This window comes from Triticum aestivum, chromosome 1D (genome assembly GCF_018294505.1).
Source record: "Triticum aestivum cultivar Chinese Spring chromosome 1D, IWGSC CS RefSeq v2.1, whole genome shotgun sequence".
Classification (NCBI taxonomy): domain Eukaryota; kingdom Viridiplantae; phylum Streptophyta; class Magnoliopsida; order Poales; family Poaceae; genus Triticum; species Triticum aestivum.
Window position 1 is genome coordinate 29,785,468 of NC_057796.1, and position 27,382 is coordinate 29,812,849.

The window sequence follows — 27,382 nt, forward strand, 5'->3', positions numbered from 1 at the left end:
TCATTTTTTGCATGGGACCTACTCCCTCCTTCCATCTATATAGGGCCTAATGTGTTTTTCAAGACAGCCTTTGACTATTGACAAGATTAATAGCACATGAGATGTATACTATGAAAATTATATTATTGGAAGCTCCTTTGACATACAAATTTGAAGGTATGCTTTGTGTAAGTTGCATGTCATATATTATTGCTCTAACGTTTGGTCAAAGTTAGCCTCGAAAAACGCATTAGGACCTATATAGATGGAAGGAGGGAGTAGAAATTCACCCGAGGACACAAATGTGATTTTTCAACCAACTTTGGTGCACGGGAGCATGTGCTTGTAGTTCAAATTTGTATTATGGACATTAAATGACCAAAAACTCAATTAATGTGTAAATAAGGCCAAACGAAGCCGGAATAATTCCAAAATTTAACAGGGCACTCATGTAGTTCTATGTTGCCTTTGTAAATAAACTCAAGGGGGACAACGTATATCGTTTCGCCCTCAAAGGTGGCACGTTCCCTCTCAGAACCACGAGCCTTCTTGAGAGAAGCTTCGGTTTGCAAGAAGCTTATACCAAAATTTGTTCCTATTCGGCCAATTTTTTACCACAACATGGTAGTACCATGACATGACATCCATGCCAAGTTTCATGATTTTCAGACGTGTTTTGGATTTACAAGAATTTTAAAACCAAGTTTCTCAATGTTCTCGGCCGAGCCACGATGCCCAGATGTTTTAATTTTATTCTCATTTCTTGCATGGGACCTAGAAATTAACCCGAGGACACAAATGTGATTTTTCAACCAACTTTGGTGCACGAGAGCATGTGCTTGTAGTTCAAATTTGACTTATGCACATTAAATGACCAGGAACTCAATTAATGTATAAAAAATGACAAACGAACCCGGAATAATTCCAAAATTTAACAGGGCACTAATTAAGTTCTATGTTGCCTTTGTTAAGAAACTCAAGGGGGGCAGCGTATATCGTTTCACACTCAAAGGTGGCACGTTCCCTCTTAGAACCACGAGCTTCCAAATCGGCCCAATTTTTTACCACAACATGTTAGTGCCCTGACATGACACCATGCCAAGTTTCATGATTTCCAGGCGAGTTTTGGATTTACATGAATTTAAAATCAAAGTTTCTCGATGTTCTCGGCCGAGTCATGACGCCCAGATGTTTGAATTCCATTCTCATTTCTTCCATGGGACCTAGAAATTCAACCAAGGACATACATGTGATTTTTCAACCCACTTTGGTGCACCGGAGCATGTGCATGCAATTCATATTTAGATTATGCACATTAAAAGTCCAGAAACTCAATTAATGTATAAAAAGGCCAAATGAACCCGAAATAATTCCAAAATTTAACAAGGCACTCATATAGTTCTATGTTGCCTCTGTAAATAAAATCAGGGGAGAGGCAGCGTATGTCGTTTCGCACACAAAAGTGACACGTTCCCTCTCGGAACCACGAGGCTAGTTGAGAGAATCTCCGGTTTTGCAAGAGGCTTATACCAAAACTTCTCCCAATTCAGCCAAAAATTATACGTATGAAAACAGGGTTTAGATTATCCCAAACATCTCGCTACCTAGACCAATAATGTACTATGATTTGAATTCAACATAAAATGGATACAAATATTTGAATTGGAGAGCGTATGGTACATGTAGTTCATAGTGAAATATGATTACTGCTATATGTATGTTTTTTGTTATCAAGATAATATTTAAATTATTATATAACTTGACATCAATCGTATTCAAATAAGCAAAATTGATTCAAATTTAGTCCATATGGTAGACGACAATATATATGTTCACATGGTGGAGTAAAATTTTCATATATGATGGACGATCAAAATGTACGACTACATCATTTATAGACCACAAGGTAACCTAATGATATATTAGAATTCAACATAACGTGGATTCAAAAATTGAAATTCGAGATCATGGCATCTGTAATCATATAAAAAGGGACATTACTCTTTCTTTGGTGGGAATTGATTTTTTTTTGTTGTTCAGGGAAGTGCGAATCGATTTGGTATTGTGCAGGGTAATCTTGTTCTCCCGATTTTTTTTACATTTTTCTTGTAGTTTTTTCAATGGCATCTATAGCAATATAGTAAAAGGGGACATGACTCTCTTGTGTCTTGTATGAATTGTTTTTTTACACGTTAAGTTTGTTCTGCCGAACAAGGAATCCGCACCTTGTTATCCCGAAATTTTCAAGCTCGAGTATCTTTTGTCTCACCTGCTTTGAAACTCCCAATTCTTTAACCCGTGCCGCGCCTTGTTATCCCGAAATTTGGACGCGCGCGAGAACTCCCTCCTCATCCAAAATTGCTCCCGCAGCCCAGACACGCGAAATCCCCCTTCGACCCCTCAGCCGGAAATGAAGCTCCACGTCGCGGTGTCAAAACCGGTGGGGGTACGCTGGTAACTTACCCTACATTTCGGACAAGCGCGTCCCTAAGCTTGGCTCCCCCCTCCCCCTTCGCTCCCCCATTCGTACACCGAGGCCGCCAAAACCCGCGAAACCCCACGCTCCTCCGTCGGCCTCCCGACCGCCGCCCAGTCGGAGACTCTTCCCCGACTACGTCGTCCACCGCAACAGCTCGCCGTCCCTCATCCACCGCAGCGGATGAGGATCCATTGTCGATCTCGTCGTCCCGCCGGATCAACCGCCCCATCCTCCACCTCCAAGGAGCTGCCACAATGTTCGCCTCGTCTATCGCGCCACCTCAATCCCCAAAGCGTCGTCTTGACCTGCCCCACCGGAACCGCAGCACCCTCACCAATTCCTCCGATGAAGCCGAGGCCAACTCGGCACCACCAAGGAGGTTCTGCACTCACCGCTGCATTTTATCTTTTATTCGATCTCACGGGGCTGCCGGCCACATCATCCATGGCGTCTCTCCCCCATGTCATTGCTTCCTTGGCGGCGAATTCCACAACGGCACTAGCTGCAGCTGCTTCGGCTCGCTCGCGCTGCGGCTCTGTTCTTGCTGTCGGTCGCGCTGTTGCACTGCTTCTGCTTTCGTTTGTGCTGCTGCTCTGCTCTTGCACTGCTGCTGCTGCCGCACGACCTCCGGCAGCTACAGGAGTTGCTGCTTTAGATTCGCTCGCGGTGCTACTGCATGACTTGCTCTCTGCTAGTGCGTTCCCTGCTCGAGCGTCTGCTGATTTAGATCACTGCTTCTCTGCTACTAGTGCTCGAACGCCCTAAACATCTATTGCAATGCTCTGTTACTAGTTCAATCAGTTTCGACAGTAAAATTCAGTTTCAACTGTGAAGTTCATTTTCTTCAGTTAAGTTCAGAGTGAACAGTACTTACAGCATCTGTTGGAGCGGCCGTGGCGCGGCTGATGCGTTTTACATCTAGCACTTTTTGGTGATGCATTTTACATCATCTATTGCAGATGATATTAGGGTCCCACTTCAGGTTAACGTTGTCAGTCTTGTCAGGCTTCAGCCTCGTCGCCGTACACCTTAGCGGAGCTGCTCCAACGACGGAACCGTCCATCACAGCGGAGCAGTACCCTCGGCGCCGTTTCCAGAGGCCTCGGATCTTCTCCCCGCCTCCGACAGTCAAACCAGCATCATCACCATCCTCCACGTCCAACCCAATGATGCTGAGGTCCACAAGGCTATGCCAAAGAGGTTGTACACTCGTCGCATCACTTTGTTTCTCCATTCCTCTGTTCTTCCAATTCATGTGAGCCAAACACCCAGGTTGACTGAAATCCTATGTTTCCAAATGCTCTGTTTTGCACGTGCATTCCTATCCTATTCATGTGTTTTTCCTATCCCTGCGTTTATAGAATCCTCCAATTCTAAGGAGCCCTTACAGATTTACTTCATTTTTAGATAGGCGTCAAAGAAAACTCTGTGTGTTATGTCCTGCTCCTACCGTGCCGTCATCCACCCCACCTGAGGTGCACCATCGATAGAAGCGTTCACTGCAGCAGAGATCCCCCCTGCAGACTTCCTTTCGCCGCCTCAGATCATCTTCCCCGTTGCTGGCAGCCACGCCAACTGCATTACCATCATCGACTGAGCAGATGAACCTGAGGACTACACAGTTCCGGAAGAGAGGTCGCAGTCTTTCGTGTTTGCTTACGTTATACATCGGTTATTATTACCTACTACTTTATCGTTCAATCTTGAGTTTTGAATTGCCCATGGGTCTCATATCGAGCCAGCAACGAATAGTATCTGTCTACTATCTGGTTCATCTTGGGTCTTCTATGTGGTTCATGTTGGGTGGGCAACAAACAATAGATGATCCATTGTCTATCTTTTCAAACTGAAGCTATACTCTACCTGCTATCATTAGTTTTGGATCCATCCACTCGTTTGCTACCATCAGCCTTGATTTTTGTATGCACCCCTTAGGCCTTACAAAATCTAACTATTTTTTTATTATGCATGTCAGATATTGTACACAATCGTACTGAACATGTAGAGAAAAAGAGAAGACCGTTGCGTGCGAATATAATGTCATGCAGACGCCGCTCCATGGTGGGCGAAGTGCCCCCCCCCCCCTCCTGCATTTCCAGATTGTATTCCAGAGGAAGATAACTGTTCAGATGGAGATTTAGAAGGAGCCAACCACGCCTGTTTACCACCTGAGGTGTTTGCTCTAACCTGGCATGCTGATGTTGGTCATATCATGCATATGGCGCCTTGCATTGCTTACATTATACATCTTATATGTCATCAGCTTAGTTTAGATTTGCTTTGTGTGAATGCCACCTGTTTGGTTTCTATATCATACTCCCACCATTCCTAAATATTTGTCTTTTTAGAGATTTCAACAAGTGACTACATACGGAACAAAATGAGTGAATCTACACTCTAAAATATGTCGATATACATCCGTATGTGGTAGTCCATTTGAAATCTCTAAAAAGATAAATATTTAGGAACGGAGGGAGTATATGGGAATTATGCAATGCCATCTTCTTTAGCCAGGCATCATATACGTGAATCATGCAATGCCATCCTGTTTAGCCAGTCATCGTATATGTGAATTGTATTGTGCCATATTTTTTCCATAATGTATTCCATTTGTCAACAATGTTTATACATTCATCTACTCTTCCTGTGCATCAGCCATTTGAGTCGGTCATGGGAAAATCTGGAGTGAAAACAAGGTCTTCTGAGCAGCCAGTGCTACCTGTCGATGCAGATTTCTTGCTGGTTACAGATAGCTCCTCAGAGGAGGATTCAGAGAGAGATGACCAGTCGTATCCCCCCCCCCCGAGGTGCATGCTCTAACTTGGCTGGGTTATATTGGTCATATCATGCATATGGTGTCTTGCATTGCCATTCCATCTGCTTAGATTAGACATGCTTTGTGTGAATGCCTCCCGTTTGCTTTCTATATCAGATATGTGAATTATGCAATGCCATGTTTTTTAGCCAGTTATCATATATGTGAATTATGCACCGCCATGGAGCCAGGCATCATATATGTGAATTATCTCATGCCATCTTTTTTCCATTACGTATTCCATTTGTTGACAATCTGTGTATATTGAACTACTCTTCTGTATCAGCCATTTGAGTCGGTTACGGAAAAACCTGGAGTGAAAACAAGGTCTTTAGAGCAGGCAATGGTACCTGTTGAAGCATATATCTCGATGGTTACAGGGAGCTCCTCAGAGGAGTATTCAGAGACAGATGACCCGTCCTATATCCCACCTGAGGTGTATGCTCTAAGTTGCAATGTTTATATTTCTCATATGATGCATATGGTGTCTTGCATTGCTTAGTTTAGACATCATATGCACAATATTGAATTCTATCTGCTTAGTTTAGAGATCATACATGCGAGTGCCAGCTGCTTAGTATATGAATCAATTGTGTCAATTATATCATGCCATCCTGTATACTTAGACAACATGTATGTGAATTATTTCATCCCAACCTATTTTAGAAAGACATCATACAGTTTTGTCATGCCATCCTGTTTAGGTACTCATCATATGTTGAATTATGCCATTATATCCTGTTAAGTTATCCATCATATATCTGAAACTGTGTCATGCTATCCTGTTTAGTTAGGCATCATATATGTGAAATTGTGTCATCCTGTCCTGTTTGGTTAGACAACATATATGTGAATTACCACATCTGTCTATCATACAATGTATGTACGTTCAATTTCTTTTCTTGTTTATCAGCCATTTGAATTGGAGGGGGTGATGGCAGTATCTAAGGGAGCAAAAACCCGTTCTTCACAAAAGGCAATGCTACCCGTCGATGCGGATAGAACCATGGTTGTATTGGCCCACAAACTAGCCCCACCACACATAATCGAGACTCTTCCAGATTGCACACTTACACCGTTTGGTAGAGAACCAGCTACAACCCATCTAACCGCAACCCTAGCGGATAGTAACCCACTTATAGTTGACAAAGCACCATGTCCACCACAGAGTACCCCCACACGAGCAGTTTGTAAAGCTACTGCAGTGCCCAAAGCACGAAGACCACCACAGCTAACCCAAACTCCACGATTAAAGCAGAAGAGCAACTGTTCTCAGGTCAGATTCCGTAGCTATGGTCCATACTCCTTTGTTGTTGCATCACTATATTTACTCATACCAACTACTTTCGAATTTGAAGGACCAATTGAAACTCCAATGGCGCAACAGGTATGTTTTAAACCTATTTCTTTAACTGGATTGCTGTCCTAACTTCTTGCTCTATGTTGATTTCAGTTTAAGTTGTATAAACAGTTATGTTCTCGTGTGATGCATATTACAAGTGCTGCCAATGTTGTGTAGTTTCTCACACTTATATTCTGTCTATGCTGATGTGTCTTAAAAATATATGAGTTGAACTGTGTCTCTATCTTGATTAGGGAACATAAACTAGAATGATATGGACAATACAGTGACCATAGTACATAGATATATGTTTGTTTCATGTTGTTATCCTGTCCACCTTACTACTGAACCGGTTTACCAAAATGAGTTCCGTATACTACAAGCTAAACCTGTGATGTGTCTGCTTGTTTCTCTTGTAGTATGCAAACAGAATATTGGAGAAGAGCACCCCACTATGCAATGGTAGAGAAAGTAATGCAGATAAGGTTCAAGATAGTGAGACAACCCTATTGGTCTCCAAGAAAGGTGATAACAACGATCTTGTAGACAGTGAGAAAACCCCACAGTCCTGTGTTGATGAAGTGTTCGAGTTACTGGCCAGTACCGCTGGCACAAGCTCTTCGAACTCGCTGCCTGAATCACTTCGGCTTCTTCAGTCTCAGCCACAAGCTAAAAGGCATCAGTCAGCTGTGCTGCGGCAAGAAGCCGAAGGACTGAGGAAGTCCCTGCAGAATTCAGATGCGTACTTTCTTGTGCAACAGCAAACGCTGGAGGATTTAAGCGTCAAACAAGAGAAAGTTAATAAGCTTGCGAAGCATCTTGCCAGCATTTTGGGTACCCGGGATATTGTTTCTTGAACTCTTCTGAAGTGGTTTCAGTTCTGGACTTGTTTTGCTGCGGCGTTTATATGCTGCTTTGTTCCCTATATTTGCACTGGTGGCGAACTTTGATGCCCAGTGGATGTAATATGTGTAATAGCCGTGATAGCCTAGCATAAGTTGCTTGCTTATTTATTTCCTTGTTGTCTTGTTTATTTCTTTCCTTGTAGTCAGTGCAGTTCTTTTTCCACGGTTTGCTAGTGGCTACAATAACCTATTTTTTAAAACTACGCCACAATAACCATGGGCTAATATTTACTGTAGTGACACTGGGCCTCCTATGGGCCATAGAAACAGTGGGCCTTCTACGGGCCGTAGAAACAGTAGGCCTTCTACGGGCCGTAGAAACAATGGGCCTTCTACGGGCCGTAGAAACAATGGGCCTTCTACGGGTCGTATCATCAATGGGCCTTATACGGGTCGTATGATCGATTGGCCAAACATGGGCCAATAACAGGCCGCATTATGGCCGTAAACGGGCTAGAGTTGGAATCGTCCGTTCATGGGCCAACCATAACGGGCCATCGTTAATAGGCCGTATTTGATGACGATGTGAAAACGGCCCAACGTATTAACGGACCACAAACGGGCCGACTGTAACCACGGGCTGAATTTGGCCCACAAGCAGAAAATGACAGTAACGGGCCGTAAGTAAACGAATGCTGGAAATGAGCCCAAGAATAAATGGGCTCTGAGAAGGCCGAAAGATAACATGGGCTGGAAACGGCCCAACGGAATAACGGGCCGTTAATGGGTATAAAGTGATACACTGTTCATTACAGGCCAGTTTCACCACGGGCCGTTAATGGGTGTAAAGTGATACATCGTTCATTACGGGCCAGTTTCACCAGGGGCCGTTAATAGGCCAAGAGTTACATAGGGCCTCATATGGGCCGAAAGACGTCATGGGCCATACATGGGCCAGAAGTGAAAACGGGATGGAATCATATTGGATGGCCCAAATGAGGCTACTGGGCCTAATTCGGATAGGGCGTAACGGGCCTTGGGTTAGCGGGTTGTAAATGGGCTATATGCGAACAGGCCGTTAACAGGCTTTCCATGGGCCGGCCCGCCACCTTTTGACCAAGTCAAACGGGCCGGCCTTTTCACATGAATGGGCCTCTGTTGGGCCGTGCCACGTGTCGATGTATCATAGGCGCCTTCTATCCAATGAGTGGATGACATCTGCACCAACGATGAGTCGACACGTGTTTCCTCCAGCCAATGATGATTTTACACATGGAAAATCCCCATTGGTCGGGGCTGTTAACGGGTTATCGGATCCAAAACCCGACCCGATAGCTTAACGGCGTTCCGTTACGGTGGATGCCACGTGCCGGTCACCCTTGACGAAAGCACTTCTGTGACGCGCGATTTATCGTCATGGAAGTGCACACTTCCGTGATGATAATTTTGGTAATGTCATGGAACACTTCTATGACAGCACAGGTATGACTATCTTGATTCGGTCATAAAATCGTCATGGATGTACATGCATGACAAAAAACGCGACCTACTGTGGCAAACACGTATCATCACGGAAGTGTATTTTTTTGTAGTCATACGTGCTTATGGAAAAGAACTTGCTTGACATTTTGTCCTACCCTCCCGTGGCAGCGGGGTCCTAGCGGAAACTAAGGGATATTAAGGCCTCCTTTTAATAGAGTACTGGACCAAAGCATTAACACATAGTGAATACATGAACTCCTCAAACTATGGTCATCACCGGGAGTGGTCCCGATTATTGTCACTTCGGGGTTGCCGGATCATAACACATAGTAGGTGACTATAGACTTGCAAGATAGGATCAAGAACTCACATATATTCATGAAAACATAATAGGTTCAGATCTGAAATCATGGCACTCGGGCCCTAGTGACAAGCATTAAGCATAGCAAAGTCATAGCAACATCAATCTCAGAACATAGTGGATACTAGGGATCAAACCCTAACAAAACTAACTCGATTACATGATAAATCTCATCCAACCCATCACCGTCCAGCAAGCCTACGATGGAAGTACTCATGCACGGCGGTGAGCATCATGAAATTGGTGATGGAGGATGGTTGATGATGACGACGGCGACGGATTCCAATCTCCAGAGCCCCGAACGGACTCCAGATCAGCCCTCCCGAGAGGTTTTAGGGCTTGGTGGTGGCTCCGTATCGTAAAACACGATGAATCCTTCTCTCTTATTTTTTTCTCCCTAAACACGAATATATGGAGTTGGAGTTGAGGTCGGTGGAGCAACAGGGGGCCCATGAGGCAGGGGGGCGCGCCCAGGGGGGCAAGCGCGCCCCCCACCCTTGTGGACAGGTGGAGGCCCCCCTGACGTGGATTCTTCTTCCAGTATTTTTAATATTTTCCAAAAATAAGTTCCGTGGAGTTTCAGGTCATTCCGAGAACTTTTGTTTCTGCACATAAATAACACCATGGCAATTCTGCTGAAAACAGCGTCAGTCCGGGTTAGTTCCATTCAAATCATGCAAGTTAGAGTCCAAAACAAGGGCAAAAGTGTTTGGAAAAGTAGATACGACGGAGACGTATCAGCCAGCATAAGGGACGAAGGCAGGGGTAACATGTTCGATGCGATCATACCAGCACTAAAGCACCAGATGCAATTAGAACTCCGAAGCTAAGCGTGCTTGGGCGAGAGTAGTACTAGGATGGGTGACCTCCTGGGAAGTCCTGGTGTTGTATTCCCTTTTTAATTTTTTTGCGCCGCGTGCAAAACAAAGCGCACGTGTGCGGCGTATATTTACTATGTTTTACTATTTTCCACATTTGCGGTAAGTTTTAGTTGGGTGGTTATTATTCACGCGTCTAGCGGCGGCGTTGTGGCGCGGCAAGCGTGTTCTGAAAGGGGTCGAAACAGTGGTAAATAGGCGCTGGTGCGGTTAAGAGGGAGGGGTGGAAACCGTGGTAAACTCGTCCCCGTAGTTGAGCGGGTGCGACCAAAACAATGTACAATCGTCTTCGTAGTGGACCTCGGAGGGGCAAGCATAAGGGACGAAGACGGGGGTAACATGTCAGATGCGATCATACCAGCACTAAAGGACCGGATCCCATTAGAATTCCGAAGTTAAGCGTGCTTGGGCGAGAGTAGTACTAGGATGGATGACCTCCTGGGAAGTCCTCGTGTTGCATTCCCCTTTCAATTTTTTTTGCACCGCATGCAAAACAAACCGCACATGTGCGGCGTATATTTACCACGTTTCATTATTTTCCACGTTTGCGGTAAGTTTTAGTTGGGTGCTCATTATTCACGCGTCTAGCGGCGGCGTTGTGGCGCGGCAAGAGTGTTCTGAAAGGGGTCGAAACAGTGGTAAATAGGCGCTGGTGCGGTTGAGAGGGACGGGTGGAAACCGTGGTAAACTCGTCTCCGTAGTTGAGCGGGAGCGGCCAAAGCAATGTACAATGTACTTTTTAGTGGAGTTGGGAGGGTCAAGCATAAGGCACGAAGACGGGGGTAACATGTTGGATGCGATCATACCAGCACTAAAGCACCGGATCCCATCAGAACTCCAAAGTTAAGCATGCTTGGTCGAGAGTAGTACAAGAATGGATGACCTCCTGGGAAGTCCTCGTGTTGCATTCCCTTTTTAATTTTTTTGCGCCGCGTGCAAAACAAAGCGCACGTGTGCGGCGTATATTTACCATGTTTTATTATTCTCCACATTTGCGGTAAGTTTTAGCTGGGTGCTCATTTTTCCCACCTCTAGCGGCGATGTTGTGGCGCGGCATGCGCGTTCTTAAAGGGGTCAAAACAGTGGTAAATAGGCGCTGGTGCGGTTGAAAGGGAGGGGTGGAAACCGTGGTAAACTCGTCTCCGTAGTTGAGCGGGAGCGGCCAAAGCAATGTACAATCGTCTTTGTAGTGGAGCTGGGAGGGGCAAGCATAAGGGACGAAGACGGGGGTAAGATGTCTGATGCGACCATACCAGCAGTAAAGCACCGGATCCCGTCAGAACTCCGAAGTTAAGCGTGCTTGGGCGAGAGTAGTACTAGGAAGTCCTCGTGTTGCATTCACTTTTTAATTTTTTTGCGCCGCGTGCAAAACAAAGCGCACGTGTGCGGCGTATATTTACCACGTTTGTGGTAAGTTTTAGCTGGGTGCTCATTATTCACGCGTCTAGTGGCGGCGTTGTGGCGCGGCAAGAGTGTTCTGAAAGGGGTCGAAACAGTGGTAAATAGGCGCTAGTCCGGTTGAGAGGGAGGGGTGGAAACCGTGGTAAACTCGTCTCCGTAGTTGAGCGGGAGCGGCCAAACCAATGTACAATCGTCTTTGTAGTGGAGTTAGGAGAGGCAAGCATAAGGGACGAAGACGGCGGTAACATGTCGGATGCGATCATACCAGCACTAAAGCACCGGATCTCATCAGAACTCCGAAGTTAAGCGTGCTTGGTCGAGAGTAGTACTAGGATGGATGACCTCCTGGGAAGTCCTCGTGTTGCGTTCCCTTTTTAATTTTTTTGCGCCTCGTGCAAAACAAAACGCACGTGTGCGGCGTATATTTACCACGTTTTATTATTTTCCACATTTGCGGTAAGTTTTAGCTGGGTGCTCATTATTCCCGCCTCTAGCGGCGACGTTGTGGCGCGGCAAGCGCGCTTTGAAAGGGTTGAAACAGTAGTAAATAAGGGCTGGTGCGGTTGAGACGGATGGGTGGAAACCGTGGTAAACTCGTCTCCGTAGTTGAGCGGGAGCGGCCAAAGCAATGTACAATCGTCTTTGTAGTGGAGCAGGGAGGGGCAAGCAGAAGGGACGAAGACGGGGGTAACATGTCTGATGCGACCATACCAGCGCTAAAGCACCGGATCCCGTCAGAACTCCAAAGTTAAGCGTACTTGGGCGAGAGTGGTACTAGGAAGTCCTCGTGTTGCATTCACTTTTTAATTTTTTTGTGCCGCGTGCAAAACAAAGTGCACGTGTGCGGCATATATTTACCAAGTTTGCGGTAAGTTTTAGCTGGGTGCTCAATATTCACGCGTCTAGTGGCAGCGTTGTGGCGCGGCAAGAGTGTTCTGAAAGGGGTCGAAACAGTGGTAAATAGGTGCTAGTGTGGTTGAGAGGGAGGGGTGGAAACCGTGGTAAACTCGTCTCCGTAGTTGAGCGGGAGCGGCCAAACCAATGTACAATCGTCTTTGTAGTGGAGTTGGGAGAGGCAAGCATAAGGGACGAAGACGGGGGTAACATGTCGGATGCGATCATACCAGCACTAAAGCACCGGATCCCATCGGAACTCCGAAGTTAAGCGTGCTTGGTCGACAGTAGTACTAGGATGGATGACCTCCTGGGAAGTCCTCGTGTTGCATTCCCTTTTTAATTTTTTTGCGCCTCATGCACGCACGTGTGCGGCGTATATTTACCACGTTTTATTATTTTCCACATTTGCGGTAAGTTTTAGCTGGGTGCTCATTATTCCCGCCTCTAGCGGCGACGTTGTGGCACGGCAAGCACGCTCTGAAAGGGGTCGAAACTGTAGTAAATAGGGGCTGCTGCGGTTGAGAGGGAGGGATGGAAACCGTGGTAAACTCGTCTCCGTAGTTGAGCGGGAGCGGCCAAAGCAATGTACAATCGTCTTTGTAGTGGAGCTGGGAGGGGCAAGCATAAGGGACGAAGACGGGGGTAACATGTCTGATGCGACCATACCAGCACTAAAGCACCGGATCCCGTCAGAACTCCGAAGTTAAGCGTGCTTGGGCGAGAGTGGTACTAGGAAGTCCTCGTGTTGCATCCCCTTTTTAATTTTTTTTGCGCCACGTGCAAAAGAAAGCGCACGTGTGCGGCGTACATTTACCACGTTTGCGGTAAGTTTTAGCTGGGTGCTCAATATTCACGTGTCTAGCGGCGGCGTTGTGGCGCGGCAAGCGCGTTCTGAAAGGGGTCAAAACAGTGATAAATAGGCGCTGGTGTGGTTGAGAGGGAGGGGTGGAAACCGTGGTAAACTGGTCTCCGTAGTTGAGCGGGAGCGGCCAAAGCAATATACAGTCGTCTTTGTGGTGGAGCTGGGAGGGGCAAGCATGAGGGACGAAGCCGGGGGTAACATGTCGGATGCGATCATACCAGCACTAAAGCACCGGATCCCATCAGAACTCCGAAGTTAAGCTTGCTTGGGCGAGAGTAGTACTAGGATGGGTGACCTCCTGGGAAGTCCTCGGGTTGCATTCCCTTACAAACGCACGTGCGCGGTATATATTTACTACGTTTTATTTTTTTCACGTTTGCGGTAAGTTTTAGCTCATTGCTCGTTATACACGCGTGTAGCGGCGGCGTTGTGGCGCGGCAAGCGCGTTCTGAACGGGGTCGAAACAGTGGTAAATAGGCGCTGGTGCGGTTGAGAGGGAGGGGTGGAAAGCGTGGTAAACTCGTCTCCGTAGTTGAGCGGGAACGGCCAAAGCAATGTAGAATCGTCTTTGTAGTGGAGCTGGGAGGGCAAGCATAAGGGACGAAGACTGGGGTAACATGTTGGATGCGATCATACCAGCACTAAAGCACCGGATCCCATCAGAACTCTGAAGTTAAGCATGCTTGGGCGAGAGTAGTACTAGGATGGGTGACCTCCTGGGAAGTCCTCGTGTTGAATTCCCTTTTTAATTTCGTTTGCGCCGCGTGCAAAACAAAGCGCACGTGTGTGCCGTATATTTACCACGTTTTATTATTTTCCATGTGTGCGGTAAGTTTTAGCTGGGTGCTCATTATTCACGCGTCTACCAGCGGCGTTATGGTGCGGCAAGCGCGTTCTAAAAGGGGTCGAAATAGTGGTAAATAGGCGCTGGTGCGGTTGAGAGGGAGGGGTGGAAACCATGGTAAACTCATCTCAGTAGTTGAGCGGGAGCGGCCAAAGCAATGTACAATCATCTTTGTAGTGGAGCTGGGAGGGGCAAGCTTAAGGGACGAAGACGGGGGTAACATGTAGGATGTGATCATACCAGCACTAAAGCACCGGATCCCATCAGAACTGTGAAGTTAAGCATGCTTGGGTGAGAGTAGTACTAGGTTGGGTGACCTCCTGGGAAGTCCTCGTGTTGCATTCCCTTTTTAATTTTCTTTGCGCCGCGTGCCAAATAAAGCGCACGTGTGCGGCGTATATTTAACACGTTTTATATTTTCCACGTTTGCGATAAGTTTTAGCTGGGTGCTCATTATTCACGCGTCTAGCGGCGGCGCTGTGGCGCGGCAACCACGTTCTAAAAGGGGTCGAAATAGTGGTAAATACGCGTTGGTGCGGTTCAGAGGGAGGGGTGGAAACTGTGGTAAACTCGTCTCTGTAGTTGAGCGGGAGCAGCCAAAGCAATGTACATTCGTCTTTTTAGTGGAGCTGGGAGGGCAAGCATAAGGGACGAAGACGGAGTAACATTTCGGATGCAATCATACCAGCACTAAAGCACCGGATCCCATCAGAACTCCGAAGTTAAGCGTGCTTGGGCGAGAGTAGTACTAGGATGGATGACCTCCTGGTAAGTTCTCGTGTTGCATTCCATTTTTAATTTTTTTTTGCGCCGCGTGCAAAACAATGCGCACGTGTGCGGCATATATTTACCATGTTTGTGGTAAGTTTTAGCTGGGTGCTGATTATTCACGCGTCTAGCGGCGGCGTTGTTGCGCGGCAACCGCGTTCTGAAAGGGGTCGAAACAGTGGTAAATAGGCGCTGGTGCGGTAGAGAGGGAGGGGTGGAAACCTTGGTAAACTCGTCTCCGTAGTTGAGCGGGAGCGGCCAAAGCAATGCACAATCGTCTTTGTAGTGGAGCTGGGAGGGGCAAGCACAAGGGACGAAGACGGGGGTGACATGTCGGATGCAATCATACCAGCACTAAAGCACCGGATCCCATCAGAACTCCGAAGTTAAGTGTGCTTGGGCGAGAGTAGTACTAGGATGGGTGACCTCTTGGGATGTCCTCGTGTTGCATTCCCTTTTTAATTTTTTTTGCGCCGCGTGCAAAACAAAGCGTACGTGTGCGGCGTATATTTACCACGTTTTATTATTTTCCGTGTTTGTGGTAAGTTTTAGCTGGGTGCTCCTTATTCACGCGTCTGGCGGCGGCGTTGTTGCGCGGCAAGCGCGTTCTGAAAGGGGTCGAAACAGTGGTAACTAGGCGTTGTTGCGGCTGAGAGGGAGGGGTGGAAACCGTGGTAAACTCGTCTTCGTAGTTGAGCGGGAGCGGCCAAAGCAATGTACAATCGTCTTTGTAGTGGAGCTGGGAGGGGCAAGCATAAGGGACGAAGACGGGGGCAACATGTCGGATGCGATCATACCAGCACTAAAGCACTGGATCCCATCAGAACTCCAAAATTAAGCGTGCTTGGGCGAGAGTAGTACTAGGATGGGTGACCACCTGGGAAGTCCTTGTGTTGCATTCACTTTTTATTTTTTTTTGCGTCGCGTGCAAAATAAGACGCACGTGCCCGGCATATATTTACCATGTTTTATTATTTTTCACATTTGCGGTAAGTTTTAGCTCATTGCTCGTTATTCACGCGTGTAGCGGCGGCGTTGTGGCGTGGCAATCACGTTCTAAAAGTGGTCGAAACCATGGTAAATATGCGCTGGTGCGGTTGAGAGGGAGGGGTGTAAACCGTGGTAAAGTCGTCTACGTAGTTGAGAGGGAGCGGCCAAAGCAATGTACAATTTTCTTTGTAGTGTAGGTGGGAGGGGCAAGCATAAGGGACGAAAACGGGGTAACATGTAGGATGTGATCATACCAGCACTAAATCACCAGATCCCATCAGAACTCTAAAGTTAAGCGTGCTTGGATGAGAGTAGTACTAGGATGGGTGACCTCTTGGGAAGTCCTTGTGTTGCATTCCCTCTTTAATGTTTTTGCGCCGCATGCAAATAAAACGATCGTCTGCGGCATATATTTACCACGTTTGCGGTAAGTTTTAGCTCACTGCTCATTATTCACGCGTCTAGCGACGGCGTTGTCGTGCGGCAAGCGCGTTCTGAAAGGGGTCAAACCGTGGTAAATAGGCGCCGATGCAGTGGAGAGGGAGGGGTGGAAACCGTCACTAGTAGAAACAGGGCTTTGGTTGGGGCCTGGCCAGCTCATTATTCCCGGTTCAGTCACGAACCGGGACCCATGGGGGCATACGTTCCGGTTCGTGAGCCCAAGGGGCCGGCCGGGGCCTCGTGGGCATTGGTCCCGGTTGGTCTCGACCCATTTGTCCCGGTTCCTGGCACGAACTGGGACCAATAGGCCTCGCTCCTGGCCCACATACATTATTCCCGGTTCGTGTCTCGAACCGGGACAGAAGGGTGGGCTTTAGTCCCGGTTCCAACCACGAACCGGGACAAATGAGTTGCCTATATATACCTCATCGCCGCAGCAGAGCACTCCACAGTGTTCTGTTTTTTCTGGCCGGCGAGGGGAGGGCATTTGGGTGCTCTAGCTCACCTCCCATGCACATGAGGTGTTCGATGAAATGCCCGAGCCACACTAGTTAAGCTTTCTCCTCTTGAAGCTCGACCTCCAAGCTCCATTTTCCCCGAGATTTGCATAGGTTTAGTTGTCCGTCACGTCCTGTCCCCGTCTTCACTGCCGTCGATCGCCCGCGCCGATCTCGTTGCCGGCACCACCGTGGTGAGCCTCTTGTTCTTATCTTCTTTTTGAAAGAAAAGAATTCTTACTTTAGATAGATACTTGTCTAATTATATATAATGCATGCAGATGAACCGGCAATGGATGTATGGTGACAGACACACCTCCGGGTACGTTAAGGGCGTGCATAATTTTCTCGAAGTGGCTGAGGCAAACAAGAAGAATGGTTTTATGTGTTGTTGTCGGTGTACAAAAGTAGGGGCTCTCCTTTTGACCCCTTTACTTGTGCATGGGCAATCAGAGCCACGCACCGCGGCCACACCTAGCAGGGCAGAGGAGGGAAGCCGGAGAGAAGCCGAAGCACAAGACAACCAAGACAACGCCAAGATCAGAAACACAAAGAGCAAGAGGGCGAGGTGGCCTCCCCCGGCAAGACCCTTGCCAGGGCGGCCTCCGCGGCCCCGGCAAGAGCTTTGCTGGGGCAACTTGCCCAACGCTAGCAGAGCGAGCCACCCTTGGGCCCAAGGGTTCCAAACACCGTAAACAACTACATTTGAACCAGGGCTCGGGAGGCACCACCGTGGTGGCATGCAGATCTTTGTCAAGATCATAAACACACAAGATCAGATGAGGATCAGAAGACGATGACCCTCGGCGGGATCCTAGCCGAGGAAATCCACAAGACCCCCGGCAAGCGCCTTGCTGGGGACGACTGCAACGCCACGGCAAGACCCTTGCTGGGCCCCCGGCAAGACCCTTGCCGAGGGCATCAGCGGGGCCACAGCCAGGCCCGCACCAGCTAAGACTCCACCACTGTCCCCAAGCAGCTGCTAGCTCAGCCAGCTGGGCAGGCACCCGCGTGGCGACGGGCGGCCTCTACACCGACTCAGCAAGCACCTGCGTGGTGGCATGCGACCCTTCAAGAAGGCTCCACCACCGCGCCAACCCAGCATCCAGCCAACGTGGCACCGCGACGCCTCGTCAAGCTCGGACGCGTGTCAAGGCCAGGCAAAGCGGCGACAGCTGGGACGTGCTTCCTTGCCGTCCCCGATAAAGGAAGGGGGACATGTCGGCAGTGCATTAAATGTGTTTGTCCTATGGTTCCATAGGATAGGATTATCAACTGTAGACCTTTCCACCTCCTGTGTGCCACTGTGGCAACCCCTTTTTCCTATAAAAGGAGGCCCAAGGCGACCAGGAGAAGGACTCGGCTCTTTGGAACTACGCAGTCACCGTAGCTAGTTCGAGAGCTCAAGAACACTCTGAAATACACACCAAAGCAGGACTAGGGTATTACGCATCCTCGCGGCCCGAACCTAGGTAAACGACCCGTGTGCTTCCTGTCAGACCTGCTCTTTGCACAACCCCGCGCCCGCCGACCGTAGAAGGGATCCCAGTGACCCCATAGGTGTCGTTCCCACCAACAGTTGTCCATGCCCTAGTTGTGGGAATACGAAGTCTTACTCTGACCGGAAAATCCTTCACACCCGCCTGCTTTATAAGGGTTTCATGCCACACTATAATGTTTGGACGAAGCACGGAGAAATAGGGGTTATGATGGAAGACAGCGAAGAAGAAGAGGACGATGACAACTATGTGCCCCCTGAATACGGTGATGCTGCAACGGGGGAAGCTGCTGAAGATCAAGATCAAGAACCAGACGATGTGCCCGATGATGATGATCTCCGCCGGGTCATTGTTGATGCAAGGACACAGTGCAAAAGTCAAAAGGAGAAGCTAAAGTTCGATCGCATGTTAGAGGATCACAAAAAGGGTTGTACCCCAATTGCGAAGATGGCAACACAAAGCTCGGTACCGTACTGGAATTGCTGTAGTGGAAGGCAGAGAATGTTGTGCCTGACAAAGGAGTTGAGAAGCTACTGAAAATATTGAAGAAGAAGCTTCCAAAGGATAACGAATTGCCCGACAGTATGTACTCAGCAAAGAAGGTCGTATGCCCTCTAGGATTGGAGGTGCAGAAGATACATGCATGCCCTAATGACTGCATCCTCTACCGTGGTGCGTACGAGGATTTGAACGCATGCCCGGTATGCGGTGCATTGTGGTATAAGATCAGACGAGATGACCCTGGTGATGTTGACGGCGAGCCCCCCAGGAAGAGGGTTCCTGCGAAGGTGATGTGGTATGCTCCTATAATACCACAGTTGAAACGTCTGTTCAGAAATGAAGAGCATGCCAAGTTGATGCGATGGCACAGAGAGGGCCGTAAGAAAGACGGGAAGTTGAGAGCACCCGCTGACGGGTCGCAGTGGAGAAAAATCAAGAGAAAGTACTAGGCTGAGTTTGCAGGTGACCAAAGGAACGTATGGTTTGGTTTAAGCGCGGATGGCATTAATCCTTTCGGGGAGCAGAGCAGCAATCACAGCACCAGAAGGTTGACCGCAATCATAAATGCGTCAAGCGTTAGTTTGGTTCAATTCTTCACAACATGACTGCTATCCACAATGCAGTGAAGAAAAACCACTACTACCTTCATGAAATCCTCAACCGCACCTGGGTTGTTCTGTCTCAAGTCTATAGTGAAGAAGATCTGAAGACAATGGGTCTCAAGGACGATCTTGACTGGGCTGCACCTCCTCCGAAGAAGTACAAGAAGGTCAAGGTTCCTTCCTTGGTGGCCAGCTCCTATTCTTCATCACGTGACACTGATGAAAATGAAGATTTGGACGACACTGCGGCAGGCCCTACTCCAACAACCGACCCCAACAATCCTGACGCTCCTTCATCACCTTGATATTCTTCAGGGGCGTTAGTCCTCATTTTTGACCCTTTTGGTCATTTGATGACAAAGGGGGAGAAATTTGAGTTAGTCTTCAAGCGGGTCTATCTTATATGGGCGTTTTTTTCTCTAAGTTACAACTCTCGTTCTTCTGATGACTTTGTTGGATCGAGTTGTAAACTTAAAACTCTATGGTGGCCTGATACTTTTGTTGTTTCTTTTGCATGCTTATTCCTCGTTAATGTTATTGCACGCATACTGAATTACATTAGTCACCATATTTCATCATGCATTTCAAATTCTTCATATATTATGTCAAATGCGTGTATGAATTACAAGATATAGGGGGAGATCTCCATGATTCAACTCTTCAAGTGTGCATTGCTTCAAAAGCAAATTCCTCACTATGCACATCTTCAGGGGGAGTTCTTCTATATCTTGCAATCAAATTCCTCAATATCAGTATTTACACTTCATATGTTTATCCCCGTTGAAAACTTAACCTATATTGTCATCAATCACCAAAAAGGGGGAGATTGTAAGTGCATCTAGTGCCCCTTAGTGATTTTGGTGTATTGAAGACTTATAGGTTAAGGGACTAATGCGTTTGTGAGTGTACACAGATCTATAAGTCTATGAGAAGTTTGATAATTACTGTGAAAGTCGACCCCTAAAAATGAAGTTCTTTCACTGAAGACTTTGGATTTCTGAAGACTTTCTGAAGACTTTGAAAGTGAAGAAATCGGTGTGACCTTGAAGACTTGGTATTCATTTGAGGAATATGAAGCGTGAAGACTTTTGTTTTCGTAGTTTCATTTTCTCTTTCTTGAGTCATAGGAAACACCGTACTGTTAAAGGGGGTCGAGGAAATGCTAAGGAAAAATTTCCATGTGATGCTCAACTCAAAATCCTACACCTACCAATCCCTTCGAGTGAAGCCATTGGAAATCTCATACAGTTCAGTCATATTCTTCAGTGACAGAGACGAAGTTCTTCTGGTCTCTGAGGAATTTGTTCTGACTGAGGAGTTAGGAATTCGCCAGTGCGGATTGCCTACACAGTGAGGAACATGATAGCCATGAGGAATTTGAACCTCAAATTTCCGACCGTTGCTGTGCTATGCGCCAGCTGTCCCAAAATATCTACCCACCTAACGGTCATATCATTGAAGGGCATTTATGTCTTATCATGCGGGCTGCTCCCTAGGCTATAAATAGTCGCCCCCTACAACCACTAGCTGGTTGGCTGCTCTGAGAGAAACTGACACTTGTCATTTGAGAGCATCCCATCCTCCGAGGACTTTGAGCGAAAATCATCAAGTGAGGAAAAACCCCAAACCCAAACACCTACAAACCCAAAGTGATTGAGCATCACTGAAGAGATTGATCCTGCATGGATCCGACGCTTGTTACCTTTGAAGACTGTGCTTCTTCCAGACGGTTAGGCGTCATGGTCTAGAGGATCCAAGAGGAAATTGTGGATCGCCGAGTGACCGAGTTTGTGAAGGTTCGGAAGTCACCTGAAGACTTACCACGAGTGATTGGGCGAGGTCTGTGTGACCTTAGCTCAAGGAGAATACGGTGAGGACTAGGTGTCCTGGACTGTGTGTTCAGGACTGGGTGTCCGGGACTGTGTGTCCTCAAGTTTATATACCTAGCCGCTCCAACCAGATGTACAACTGAGACAACAGTTGGAACTGGTCTACCAAATCATTGTCTTCACCAAGCCAACTGGTTCTATTTCCTCAACTCTTTCATTTCCTCATTCCTGTGTTGTGCAATTGTTCATATCTGTGTTTGAAGACTTTGACTGAAGACATTCTCAATTTCCTCAGTTCAATTTCCTCAGTCTGTTTGTCTTCATCCTGTGTTATCCTGTGTTTACGCTTTCTGTACTCTGTACTTGTTTTCATTTCATCATGATGACTATGCTTGTGTTCTGCTATGCATACTTTTGAGTACTTATTCCGCTGCAAGTAGTTCTTCGCTAAGGAATTTCCTCACCCGCAAATTCCTCAGTGAAGAATTCATAAAAATCACCTATTCACCCCCCCTCTAGTCGATATAACGCACTTTCAATTGGTATCAGAGCTAGGTACTCCCTTGTTCTGTGTGATTTTGGTTTAACCGCCTAGAGTTTTAGTTATGTCGACCGCAGGTATGAAGAAAGTGACATGCCCCATCTTTGACGGTCATGATTATCCCAAGTGGAAGGCCATGATGAGGAAACGCCTCATGGCAATGAACAGCGAGCTATGGACCGTCACTGAGATTGGTCTTAACGATCTATGCAAGATGGCAGACACTGATGATATTCGCAAGTACACTCGACTTGACATCATGGCGAAGGATATCATCTGTTCCTGCCTATCCAGAGATGAATTCAGGCGCATTATGCATCTTTGCAATGCGAAGCTTATCTGGGACCGAATCTCTGACGTCTATGAAGGTCATCGAACTTGTCATGATCCCTGGTTTGAGGATTTCAAGGAATCACTCAAAACGATGACTTTCAAACCTGAACCATCATCTTCTGCACCATGCCTCATGGCAAAAGGTGCCAAGGTAACCGAATGTTCCTCATCCGAGTCTAGTGATGATGAATCTGATGATGATTTTGGACCTAGCTATACCAAGCTTGTTTGTATTGCCACTAAACAACAAAAGGCCTTGGAAAAGGTTCAAAACATGCTAGACAAGAGTGATGATATGTTGGGTGAAGAAATGGATCGCACTAAAACCATGACTGAAAATCTTCAGAGACTTCAGTCTAAGTTTGACAACCTTCAAAGTCATCATAACACTCTCTTATCTGATCATGAGAAGCTTTCTTATGAATTTCTTCAAAGAAAGCAAGATCTTGAGAAGCTAAGAGTGAGTTATGAAGATCTTCAGAAGGAGCGCGATTCATTACTTGCTCAACAAATCAGCTGCTCAGAAAGAATTTGTTCCTCCATGTTTGAAATGCATTGAACGTGAATCTGCTAATTATTCACCTAAATGTTCAAATGCTTCTAATGCTACAAATTCTTCAACTGTCTCTGCTATCACTAATTCCTCATCTGAGGACATTACTAGTATCACTGACGATGCAGGGCTGAAGGAGTTGTACATGACAGGCATGTACAAAAGCCTCAAAGGGCATCAGACTCTTTGTGATGTGCTTAAAAAGTAGATCCTCAACAAGAACCCTAGGAAAGAGGGTATTGCCATTGAGAGGAAACTCAATGCTGATGGTACATATTGGAAGCCTGAGCAGTACCCCAAAACCTCATGGGTTGCTGCAAAGGGACCTCCAGTTGATCCATCTAATTTATCTGGCTTTACAAGTGAATCTTCTCATTCTTCTGATGAGTCATTTGACTCCAACTATAAACTGTTTAAAAATCAGAATGGTGAAGTATTTGCTAGATATGTTGGCACTAACTGCAGGAACGGTTATCCTATGAAGAAAATCTGGGTTCCCAAAAGGTGCCTTGAAAGTCTTCAGGTGAATGTCCTCATGACACCACCTGTGAAGAATAGGAACCCGAGATCAAATTCTTCATATGGACCAAATTCTTCATATGGATCCAAGTCCTCATACGGACCAAATTCCTCACGTGGATCAAATTCCTCAAAAGGATCAAAGTCCTCATATGAACATAATCGTGCTAACAACTCTGTTTCGCAGGGAAGAGCCAAGGGCTATAAATATGAGCATTATTCTTCTAACCATTATGTTCATAAGTCCTTGAAGAATTTCTCTGCTTATTCATATGCTTACCCTAACTTCTCTTATGTGAAACGAAACAAATTGGCTTCTATGCCACCTTTCTCATATGGAGCTCACAGAGTGATGAACTCTTTGCCACCCCTTCAGATGTGGGTGGTGAAGAAAAAGAACTAATCTCTTCTGCAGGGTCAGGTCTCCAGACGTACTTGAACGTTTGAAGAATTTGCTGGAGACCTGAAGTGTGCCTGAAAGGACGCAGGCTAATCATGAAGAAATGAACTTTAATTTCTCACATCCTCATACTGCTTTATCTGTTCTATTGCTTGATGAAATTGATCTGATGAATTGATGTCATATTCTTCACTGACGAAGTATATGAAGTTCGTAAGCTGGACTAATTCATTTGCAGGATGATCAACCCAAAGCCACTGAGTGGGTCCTCGATAGTGGATGTACAAATCACATGACTGGTGACAATAATCTATTGATTAATGCTCCCTTATCACCATCGCATCTGAAGCATATCATCTTCGCTAACAAAGGCAAAAGTCGGGTATTGGGTCTAGGTAAGGTTGCGATCACAAAGGATCGACACATGGACAAAGTCATGCTTGTCGAGTCCTTAGGATACAACCTCATGTCTGTCTCAATGCTTTGTGATCTTGATATGGTAGTTGTCTTTGGCAAGTATCGTTGTGTTGTGGTTATGGAAGCTGACAATTCCAAAGTCTTCGAAGGCTTTAGGAGAGGAGACTTGTATATTGTTGATTTCTCTACAGGACCGCAACCAGCCGTGTGCCTACTTGCAAAAGCTTCAGAAGGATGGCTATGGCATCGACGACTTGGTCATGCAGGCATGAGGAATTTGCACACGCTTGCGAAGAAGAAGCATGTCATTGGCATTGAGAATGTCAAATTCCTCAAGGATCACCTATGTGGAGCTTGTGAAGCTGGAAAGATGACCAAGGCTAAGCATCCAGCGAAGACTATCATGACCACTACTCGACCATTCGAATTGCTTCACATGGACCTCTTTGGTCCTAACCATTACTCAGCTGTCACAAATGACGCATCTCTCTATGGGCTTGTTATTGTTGATGATTACTCTCGTTACACATGGGTACACATTGTTACTTACAAACATGAAGTGCAGGAAGTCTTCAAACGATTTTCCTCTAGGGCTTCAACCAACTTTGGTGTGAATATCAAGCACATCAGAAGTGACAATGGAACTGAGTTCAAGAATTCTGGTCTTGATGACTATCTTGATGAACTTGGTATTACTCATGAGTTATCTGCTCCTTACACTCCTCAGCAAAATGGCGTCGTGGAGCGCAAGAACAGAACTCTTGTTGAGATGGCTCGCACTATGCTTGATGAGTACAAGACGCCTCGTCACTTCTGGATTGAGGCAATTTATATTGCGTGCCACATCATCAACAGGGTATATCTTCACAAATTCTACAAGAGGACTGCCTATGAACTCCTCACTGACAAGAAACCCAATGTGAGTTATTTCAAAGTCTTCGGTGCTAAATGTTGGATTAGAAATCCTCATCACAATGCTAAATTTGCACCGAAAGCACATGAAGGTTTTATGCTTGGTTACGGAAAGGACTCGCACACCTACAGAGTCTTCAACACCGTTCTTCACAAGGTTGTGGAAACTGTAGATGTGCGGTTCGATGAAACTAATGGCTCGCAAAGAGAGCACCTACCCTCTGTGATAGATGAACCAGCACCTGAGGAAACTATCAAGTTCAAGGCTACTGAGGATGTCATTCCTACAGAAGAATCTGCTGAAGAATTCATTCCAGAACATGAAGAACGTCGAGCTAATGCACCTGAAGAAATTGCTGAAGAAAATGGTGCTGAAGAAAATGCTAATCAAATTCCTCGATGACAACCTACTCATCCTCGTGTTGCAAAAGAAGTGCAAGTTGAGAAGATCATCGATGACATTGAAGCACCAGGTCGTCTCACACGCTCAAAAGCTTCACATTTATCTAACTTTTGTGGGCACTATGCTTTTGTCCCTATCTCAGAGCCCACTAAGGTAGATGAAGCATTTCTGGAGCCTGAGTGGATTCAGGCCATGCAAGAAGAATTACATCAGTTTGAGCTCAACAACGTTTGGGAACTGGTCAATCGTCAAGATCCTCGCAAACACAATATCATTGCCACAAAGTGGATCTACCGCAACAAGCAAGATGAAAATGGCCTTGTGGTGAGGAATAAGGCACGGCTAGTAGCTCAAGGCTACACACAGGTTGATGGAATTGATTTCGATGACACTTTTGCACCTGTTGCTAGACTTGAAGCTATTCGCATATTACTTGCTTATGCTAACCATCATGATATCACTTTATATCAAATGGATGTGAAAAGTGCATTCCTCAATGGTAAGCTTGAGGAAGAAGTATATGTTGCTCAATCCCCAGGTTTTGAAGATCCTAAGCATCCTGACAAAGTCTTCAGACTAAATAAGGCCCTCTATGGCCTCAAGCAGGCCCCTCGGGCGTGGTATGATACTTTGAAGGAATTCCTCATGAAGAAAGGCTTCAAACCCGGTTCACTCGACCCTACTCTTTTCACTAAATCATATGATGATGAATTGTTTGTATGCCAAATATATGTTGATGACATCATCTTTGGCTGTACTGACCAACGTTATAGTGATGAATTTGCCTATATGATGAGTGAAGAATATCAAATGTCTATGATGGGAGAGTTGAAATTCTTCTTAGGTCTTCAAATTCGTCAACAGCGCAATGGCATATTCATATCTCAGGAGAAATACCTCAAGGATGTACTGAGGAAATTCGACATGCAAGATTGCAAAGGCATCAAAATTCCTATGCCCACAAATGGCCATCTGTGCACTGATGAAAATGGTATTGACTTCGATCAAAAGGTATACCGCTCCATGATTGGTTATTTATTGTACTTATGTGCATCTAGGCCAGATATTATGCTTAGTGTTTGCATGTGTGCCCGATTTCAAGCTACACCGAAGGAATCACACCATAAGGCTGTGAAGCATATTCTTCGATATCTAGCTCACACACCAACACTAGGATTATGGTACCCCAAGGGCTCGGCTTTTGATCTCGTTGGATATTCTGACTCTGACTATGCTGGTGATCGTGTGGATCGCAAGTCAACATCTGGTACATGTCATTTCCTCGGACGATCATTGGTCTGTTGGTCCTCGAAGAAACAGAACTGCGTATCACTGTCTACTGCTGAAGCTGAGTACATTGCTGCTGGTTCTTGCTGTGCTCAATTGCTGTGGATGAAGCAAACTCTCAAGGACTACGCCGTAAATGTGAAGAATGTGCCTCTATTCTGTGACAATGAGAGTGCCATCAAGTTTGCTCACAACCTAGTTCAGCACTCGAAGACAAAGCACATTCAGATTCGTCATCATTTTCTTCGCGATCATGTGTTGAAGGGCGACATTTCTATTGAGCATGTGAAGACTGAAGAACAGCTAGCCGATATCTTCACAAAGCCCTTGGATGAGAAGAGATTTAGCAAGTTGCGGTGTGAGCTAAATATCTTAAAATCTTTGAATGTTCTTTGAAAAGGACACTCATCCTAACACTTATGCAAAATTGATGACTTAGATGTGCAACACATGAAGAAACGTTTTTCTTCAATCAATGAAGAATAACACTCTAAGTGTGAAGAAATTAATGAAGAATTTGATACTCAGAACCCTACGACAATTGTACGCGGTGTCTGAAATCATCATTCTTATACGGTGGGTCACGCCACCACAAAAGTTGAAAATCTTCAATTTGAGTTTTTCCTCAGTTTTGAAATTCCTCAGTTGTTCATATTCTTCAACTTTGCAAAATCTTCACTGTTTCCGTCGTTTCTCTTCATTGGC

The 27,382-nt window shown here is 46.2% G+C and overlaps 12 non-coding genes and 3 pseudogenes across 12 annotated transcripts; all 15 read left to right on the top strand.

The window, feature by feature from the left end:
• Positions 1–10,078: 10,078 nt before the first annotated feature.
• Positions 10,079–10,197, top strand: LOC123183674 (5S ribosomal RNA). The gene has a single exon (XR_006492730.1). It is a non-coding gene; the product is annotated as a 5S ribosomal RNA (ribosomal RNA).
• Positions 10,198–10,525: 328 nt separating this feature from the next.
• LOC123183610 (5S ribosomal RNA) lies at positions 10,526–10,644 on the top strand. The gene has a single exon (XR_006492672.1). It is a non-coding gene; the product is annotated as a 5S ribosomal RNA (ribosomal RNA).
• Positions 10,645–10,973: 329 nt separating this feature from the next.
• On the top strand, positions 10,974–11,092 carry LOC123183641 (5S ribosomal RNA). Its single transcript, XR_006492701.1, has one exon. It is a non-coding gene; the product is annotated as a 5S ribosomal RNA (ribosomal RNA).
• A 328-nt stretch (positions 11,093–11,420) lies between these two features.
• LOC123183690 (uncharacterized) lies at positions 11,421–11,522 on the top strand (annotated as a pseudogene).
• A 311-nt stretch (positions 11,523–11,833) lies between these two features.
• LOC123183540 (5S ribosomal RNA) lies at positions 11,834–11,952 on the top strand. Its single transcript, XR_006492604.1, has one exon. It is a non-coding gene; the product is annotated as a 5S ribosomal RNA (ribosomal RNA).
• A 327-nt stretch (positions 11,953–12,279) lies between these two features.
• On the top strand, positions 12,280–12,381 carry LOC123183694 (uncharacterized; annotated as a pseudogene).
• Positions 12,382–12,692: 311 nt separating this feature from the next.
• On the top strand, positions 12,693–12,811 carry LOC123183599 (5S ribosomal RNA). The gene has a single exon (XR_006492662.1). It is a non-coding gene; the product is annotated as a 5S ribosomal RNA (ribosomal RNA).
• A 320-nt stretch (positions 12,812–13,131) lies between these two features.
• On the top strand, positions 13,132–13,233 carry LOC123183686 (uncharacterized; annotated as a pseudogene).
• A 312-nt stretch (positions 13,234–13,545) lies between these two features.
• On the top strand, positions 13,546–13,664 carry LOC123183485 (5S ribosomal RNA). The gene has a single exon (XR_006492551.1). It is a non-coding gene; the product is annotated as a 5S ribosomal RNA (ribosomal RNA).
• A 299-nt stretch (positions 13,665–13,963) lies between these two features.
• Positions 13,964–14,082, top strand: LOC123183578 (5S ribosomal RNA). The gene has a single exon (XR_006492642.1). It is a non-coding gene; the product is annotated as a 5S ribosomal RNA (ribosomal RNA).
• A 329-nt stretch (positions 14,083–14,411) lies between these two features.
• LOC123183647 (5S ribosomal RNA) lies at positions 14,412–14,530 on the top strand. The gene has a single exon (XR_006492707.1). It is a non-coding gene; the product is annotated as a 5S ribosomal RNA (ribosomal RNA).
• Positions 14,531–14,856: 326 nt separating this feature from the next.
• LOC123183501 (5S ribosomal RNA) lies at positions 14,857–14,975 on the top strand. Its single transcript, XR_006492566.1, has one exon. It is a non-coding gene; the product is annotated as a 5S ribosomal RNA (ribosomal RNA).
• A 313-nt stretch (positions 14,976–15,288) lies between these two features.
• Positions 15,289–15,407, top strand: LOC123183500 (5S ribosomal RNA). Its single transcript, XR_006492565.1, has one exon. It is a non-coding gene; the product is annotated as a 5S ribosomal RNA (ribosomal RNA).
• A 329-nt stretch (positions 15,408–15,736) lies between these two features.
• Positions 15,737–15,855, top strand: LOC123183514 (5S ribosomal RNA). Its single transcript, XR_006492579.1, has one exon. It is a non-coding gene; the product is annotated as a 5S ribosomal RNA (ribosomal RNA).
• A 328-nt stretch (positions 15,856–16,183) lies between these two features.
• On the top strand, positions 16,184–16,302 carry LOC123183614 (5S ribosomal RNA). Its single transcript, XR_006492676.1, has one exon. It is a non-coding gene; the product is annotated as a 5S ribosomal RNA (ribosomal RNA).
• The last annotated feature ends 11,080 nt before the right edge of the window (positions 16,303–27,382 follow it).